This window comes from Schistocerca cancellata, unplaced genomic scaffold, assembly GCF_023864275.1.
Source record: "Schistocerca cancellata isolate TAMUIC-IGC-003103 unplaced genomic scaffold, iqSchCanc2.1 HiC_scaffold_754, whole genome shotgun sequence".
Lineage (NCBI taxonomy): Eukaryota > Metazoa > Arthropoda > Insecta > Orthoptera > Acrididae > Schistocerca > Schistocerca cancellata.
In genome coordinates this window covers 5,983,732-5,991,204 of record NW_026046765.1, presented here as the reverse complement: position 1 = coordinate 5,991,204, position 7,473 = coordinate 5,983,732, and the positions used below count along the sequence as shown (strand labels likewise).

At 45.6% G+C, this 7,473-nt stretch overlaps 1 pseudogene; it reads left to right on the top strand.

Moving 5' to 3' along the window:
• Positions 1-2,273: 2,273 nt before the first annotated feature.
• On the top strand, positions 2,274-2,391 carry LOC126142839 (5S ribosomal RNA; annotated as a pseudogene).
• The last annotated feature ends 5,082 nt before the right edge of the window (positions 2,392-7,473 follow it).

Genomic DNA, 7,473 nt, shown 5'->3' with positions numbered 1-7,473 from the left:
CTGTAACAAAGTGTTTGAAGTCACGCCGGTACGTTCTGTTGCTGTGTGTTTCCATTCCATGATTAATGTGATTTGAAGAGAAATAATAAAATGAGCTCTAACATGGAACGTAAGCGTTTCCGGACACATGTTCACATAACATAGTTTCTTTCTTTGTGTGTGAGGCATGTTTCCTGAAAGTTTGGCCGAACCTTTTTGTAACACCCTGTATACATACATACATACATACATAGAGAAATGTTACTTAAAATAAACAGTCTTAAACTAGATTAATCTAGAACACTTTGTCCATTGCTTTTACTGTAGCTGCTGGTGTGGCATTTGGATGGAGGGAGGGGGGGCAGTGTATGCTAGAAATCGAAATCAGTGATGTATTCTGCTGGTTTTCTTCTTTGTTGTTGACTATGTATATCACAGCCTGTATAGGATGCAGATAGACTTGCATCAGTTATGTGTTACGAAAATAGTGTGAAAAGCTTTTATATGACAGTTGAACACTTACAATTTCATAATCTTGCTGCTTCACTCGCATCACTGGTGTCGTGGCGGAGCTGTTGATTGGCATTACAGTATTGCACATTATAATTATGTGACTGATTGCCAGCGTAATTCACTGCACAAATTGCTTCGATGTTATACACACAACACAAGATGGCGGACTGTAGCATGTGAGTCTGTATCGATTATCAAGGTTTTGTATCGATATTCTTGGTACTGACAGATATGTAGTCAATTATTTACATTGACATATCTTGAATCTATTGAGTTAGAACTGGCTTAAGAATGTTGAAGAATTTTGAGTTTTTTAGTTCGGTTATTTCATTAAGAATGTTATCTCCATGGTTTATGTTATGTATGAAAATTTCCATTTCTTTCATGATGTCCATTCTTATACTTTTTCCTATTTTGTGTAAAATTTCGAGGTTGTCTTCGATTTTCAAAGGGTCGACTGTGTCTTTAATGTGAGTTGCTACTGCTGATTTGTTGCATTTATCGAGACTGTAGCAGTGTAAATTTTCTTTTCATCCGGTTCTGAAATTTCTGCCTGTTTGGCCGATATAATATTTATTACATTTTCATACAAATCTATCTGCTTCCTATACAGACTGTGTTATGTATAGTCAACCACAAAGAAGAAAACCAGCAGAAGACATCACTGATTTCGATTTCTAGCCATACACTGGCCCCCTCCTTCCACCCAAATACCACACCAGCAGCTACAGTAAAAAACAGTGGACAGTGTTCTTGATTAATCTAGGCTAAGACTTTAAGTAACATTTCTGTATGTATGTATTTATGTATGTGTGTATAAACGCCTGAAGATGAACAAAACTGTTCGAAACGCGTTGCATTACGTTAGTTTAAGCATAAAATAAAAAGTGACTGGTAGCAGAAGCTTGAAATAAATAACTCTAATAATGTTTCACGAGCCGAAGGGTACCCCGTTTCCAGAATTTCTGTGGGCCTGAGAAGAGCCAGTGCTATACTGTAACATTGGTTTCTTCGTCCGACGTGAAGCGCTTCCCCTAGAGTTTTTTTTTTAATAAAAAGAATGCCGAGCAAGCACATGGAAATCGTAGGGCGGCATGACTTGGCCATTACACTTTGTGTGAAAGCACGTTCTGGTGGGCAGAAACATTCTGTGTTTCAGCAACCAAAGACGTTTGATCTTGAGGCTCCGGAGTGTATCACAGTACACGTAATGTTAACGGTTTCTCCGTACTCGAGGAATACCCCGAGTGTGGGACTTCGGCCGACCAAAAAGTGCGTTACCTTGCCCGCTGAGGGCACAGCTTTGAATTTTTTAGAGGGAGACATGTTACTACATTATTCTAAAGCAGCGCATGTACATTTCAACAGGTTTCGTTATTACGACGTTTCGTATCTTTTCATTTGAACACCTTTATAAAATCTGTAGTTTATCCATAACGATATAACCTACCGTTCAAGAAACTAACAATTCACAAAAATTAAACTTTAAGCTATGATTTGTGTGTTGTATGTAAATAAGGAGAGTAGAGAAAAAAATTAAACAGAGTTGGAAATTTTTCATATTTTCAGGACGAAATCGCGTTGCCAACCAAATTTTAAGGATTGCTAACAATCTTACTTTTTTCTCGTTATTCATTACCTTATTCTAACAATTGCCTACAGAACTACTTATTTCTCATGAACCATAACATTTTGGTGGATATCGACTAGTTCGGTACTGATCTTTTATCTTACCTTGACTATGTTTACTCCACAAATTCTGAGGAATATATACTATACATGGCAACAGCCTTGCCGCAGTGGATACACCGGTTCCCATCAGATCACCGAAGTTAAGCGCTGTCGGGCGTGGCCGCCACTTGGACGGGTGACCATCCGGGCCGCCATGCGCTGTTGCTATTTTTCGCGGTGCACTCAGCTTCGTGGGGCCAATTGAGGAGCTACTCAACCGAATAGTAGCGGCTCCGGTCAAAGAAAACCATCATAACGACAAGGAGAGCGGTGTGCTGACCACACACCCCTCGTATCCGCATCCTCAGCTGAGGATGACACGGCGGTCGGATGGTCCTGATGGGCGTCTTGTGGCATGAAGACGGAGTGCTTTTTATATACTATAAATCTCTCTCCTGGTCACGCCTTTTCTCTTTGCTCTTAATACTCCTACAATTGCAAGGCTCTATTGTTCGATGATACATTAACAACTTCTATTCCTTCGATAATCGTTCTTCAACGATTGCTTCCTTCGCGTATTGTGCCTACTGGCTCCTCCTTTTTAACTGCTAATTACCAGAACATACTAGGCGAGGCTGAAAATTAAATACAGAGAGTAGTACAAATTTTGACTCAGGTTGGAAGTACATTTGGTATGATCACTGCAGAACACAGCATGTTGTTATCAACGGAGAGACGTCTACAGACGTTAAAGTAACCTCTGGCGTGCCACAGGGGAGTGTTATGGGACCATTGCATTTCAAAATATATACACTCCTGGAAATTGAAATAAGAACACCGTGAATTCATTGTCCCAGGAAGGGGAAACTTTATCGACACATTCCTGAGGTCAGATACATCACATGATCACACTGACAGAACCACAGGCACATAGACACAGGCAACAGAGCATGCACAATGTCGGCACTAGTACAGTGTATATCCACCTTTCCCAGCAATGCAGGCTGCTATTCTCCCATGGAGACGATCGTAGAGATGCTGGATGTAGTCCTGTGGAACGGCTTGCCATGCCATTTCCACCTGGCGCCTCAGTTGGACCAGCGTTCGTGCTGGACGTGCAGACCGCGTGAGACGACGCTTCATCCAGTCCCAAACATGCTCAATGGGGGACAGATCCGGAGATCTTGCTGGCCAGGGTAGTTGACTTACACCTTCTAGAGCACGTTGGGTGGCACGGGACACATGCGGACGTGCATTGTCCTGTTGGAACAGCAAGTTCCCTTGCCGGTCTAGGAATGGTAGAACGATGGGTTCGATGACGGTTTGGATGTACCGTGCACTATTCAGTGTCCCCTCGACGATCACCAGTGGTGTACGGCCAGTGTAGGAGATCGCTCCCCACACCATGATGCCGGGTGTTGGCCCTGTGTGCCTCGGTCGTATGCAGTCCTGATTGTGGCGCTCACCTGCACGGCGCCAAACACGCATACGACCATCATTGGCACCAAGGCAGAAGCGACTCTCATCGCTGAAGACGACACGTCTCCATTCGTCCCTCCATTCACGCCTGTCGCGACACCACTGGAGGCGGGCTGCACGATGTTGGGGCGTGAGCGGAAGACGGCCTAACGGTGTGCGGGACCGTAGCCCAGCTTCATGGAGACGGTTGCGAATGGTCCTCGCCGATACCCCAGGAGCAACAGTGTCCCTAATTTGCTGGGAAGTGGCGGTGCGGTCCCCTACGGCACTGCGCAGGATCCTACGGTCTTGGCGTGCATCCGTGCGTCGCTGCGGTCCGGTCCCAGGTCGACGGGCACGTGCACCTTCCGCCGACCACTGGCGACAACATCGATGTACTGTGGAGACCTCACGCCCCACGTGTTGAGCAATTCGGCGGTACGTCCACCCGGCCTCCCGCATGCCCACTATACGCCCTCGCTCAAAGTCCGTCAGCTGCACATACGGTTCACGTCCACACTGTCGCGGCATGCTACCAGTGTTAAAGACTGCGATGGAGCTCCGTATGCCACGGCAAACTGGCTGACACTGACGGCGGCGGTGCACAAATGCTGCGCAGCTAGCGCCATTCGACGGCCAACACTGCGGTTCCTGGTGTGTCCGCTGTGCCGTGCGTGTGAACATTGCTTGTACAGCCCTCTCGCAGTGTCCGGAGCAAGTATGGTGGGTCTGACACACCGGTGTCAATGTGTTCTTTTTTCCATTTCCAGGAGTGTATAAATGACCTAGTAGATAGTGTCGGAAGTTCCATGCGGCTTTTCGCGCATGATGCTGTAGTATACAGAGAAGTTGCAGCATTAGAAAATTGTAGCGAAATGGAGGAAGATCTGCAGCGGATAGGCACTTGGTGCAGGGAGTGGCAACTGACCCTTAACATAGACAAATGTAATGTATTCTGAATACATAGAAAGAAGGATCCTTTATTGTATGATTATATGATAGCGGAACAAACACTGGTAGCAGTTACTTCTGTAAAATATCTGGGAGTATGCGTGCGGAACGATTTGAAGTGGAATGATCATATAAAATTAATTGTTGGTACGGTGGGTACCAGGTTGAGATTCATTGGGAGAGTCCTTAGAAAATGTAGTCCAACAACAAAGGAGGTGGTTTACAAAACACTCGTTCGACCTATACTTGAGTACTGCTCATCAGTGTGGGATCCGTACCAGATCGGGTTGACGGAGGAGATAGAGAAGATCCAAAGAAGAGCGGCGCGTTTCGTCACAGGGTTATTTGGTAACCGTGATAGCGTTACGGAGATGTTTAACAAACTCAAGTGGCAGACTCTGCAAGAGAGGCGCTCTGCATCGCGGTGTAGCTTGCTCGCCAGGTTTCGCGAGGGTGCGTTTCTGGATGAGGTATCGAATACATTGCTTCCCCCTACGTATACCTCCCGTGGAGATCACGAATGTAAAATTAGAGAGATTAGAGCGCGCACAGAGGCTTTCAGACAGTCGTTCTTCCCGCGAACCATACGCGACTGGTACAGGAAAGGGAGGTAATGACAGTGGCACGTAAAGTGCCCTCCGCCACACACCGTTGGGTGGCTTGCGGAGTGTAAATGTAAATGTAAATGTAAATCATTTCGAGAAGTAATGTGATAGCTACGCTGAAGCAGTGCGCGTGTTGTTCAGAAGTACGCTGCGAAGTTACTTTTGACATGCATGCACGCTGGAGGGATCAGGCCCTGCGCAAACAACTGCCGTTATGAAATATATGAAATGTATTTGCATTTGTCAACCATCAGCTGTTTAACGGAATGACGGGAATGAAAATTTATGCCTGCAAGACATACAACGCAGTCACCGTCATACCGTATTTATCCGCTAACATCGGGCACGCGACTCTCAATTTAAATGTGTCCCCTGTACGGAAATATACGCAATGGGAGCACGAGTGGAGGTTGTAGGCACATGGTTGACGACATATGAAAGTTTGGGACTGGCTGTGAGTCAGCTTGGATAGCCTAATGGTACGGCAACAAAAAAAATGGTTCAAATGGCTCTGAGCACTATGGGACTTAACTACTATGGTCATCAGTCCCCTAGAACTTAGAACTACTTAAACCTAACTAACCTAAGGACATCACACACATCCATGCCCGAGGCAGGATTCGAACCTGCGACCGTAGCAGTCCCGCGGTTCCGGACTGAGAGCCTTAACCGCGAGACCACCGCGGCCGGCGGTACGGCAACAGATCGCGATAAGTGGCAAATCTCGGTTCGAGTTTCGTTGAGGCACGAGTTTTCTTTGACGTCATTGCATTATACAACTGCTGGTTGTCCATGTTCACGAAACCCGAATACATTCCATGTAAAGTGACAGCATTTCCAGAACTAGAACCAACAAGAGCAACTGTAGAATAAATGGTCACATAAGTGAAATTAAAGATCTACGGTGTCATCTTATGTGTACAAAATCACACGATACTGAAAATAAATCTCAAGAATCTAGGCATTCATGTCGTACAATGAGACGAACATTTAAATGTAATTGTTGTGGCGTAGCAAGACAGCCACGCCACTCAGAAGTAGCCGAAATGCACGCGTTACACACGTTGGCTGGCGTGATGTCTGTAACAGGATACGTAATGAATGCTATAAAGAAAAGTACGTAGCTTCTGTAATACTTAACTTTAATCCATCATTTATATACAGCATTCTTGATGATACAAGTGAGACTCTCTCCAGAAATGGTTAATGGCGCCTTGCTAGGTCGTAGCCATGGACTTAGCTGAAGGCTATTCTAACTATCTCTCGGAAAATGAGAGAAAGGCTTCGTCAGTGTAGTCGCTAGCAAAGTCGTCGTAGAACTGGGGCGAGTGCTCGTACGTCTCTCTAGACCTGCCGTGTGGTGGCGCTCGGTCTGCATTTACTGACAGTGGCGACACGCGGGTCCGACATGTACAGGGCTATTACAAATGATTGAAGCGATTTCATAAATTCACTGTAGCTCCATTCATTGACATATGGTCACGACACACTACAGATACGTAGAAAAACTCATCAAGTTTTGTTCGGCTGAAGCCGCACTTCAGGTTTCTGCCGCCAGAGCGCTCGAGAGCGTAGTGAGACAAAATGGCGACAGGAGCCGAGAAAGCGTATGTCGTGCTTGAAATGAACTCACATCAGTCAGTCATAACAAGGACGAATAAAGCAAGCAGGGAGCTAAACGTATCACAGCTGACGGTTTGGAAAATCTTACAGAAAAGGCTAAAGCAGAAGCCTTACCGTTTACAATTGCTACAAGCCCTGACACCCGATGACAAAGTCAAAGGCTTTGAATTTTCGGCGCGGTTGCATTAGCTCATGGAAGAGGATGCGTTCAGTGCGAAACTTGTTTTCAGTGATGAAGCAACATTTTTTCTTAATGGTGAAGTGAACAGACACAATGTGCGAATCTGGGCGGTAGAGAATCCTCACGCATTCGTGCAGCAAATTCGCAATTCACCAAAAGTTAACGTGTTTTGTGCAATCTCACGGTTTAAAGTTTACGGCCCTTTTTTCTTCTGCGAAAAAACGTTACAGGACACGTGTATCTGGACATGCTGGAAAATTGGCTCATGCCACAACTGGAGACCGACAGCGCCGACTTCATCTTTCAACAGGATGGTGCTTCACCGTACTTCCATCATGATATTCGGCATTTCTTAAACAGGAGATTGGAAAACCGATGGATCGGTCGTGGTGGAGATCATGATCAGCAATTCATGTAATGGCCTCCACGCTCTCCCGACTTAACCCCACGCGATTTCTTTCTGTGGGGTTATGTGAAAGATTCAGTGTTTGA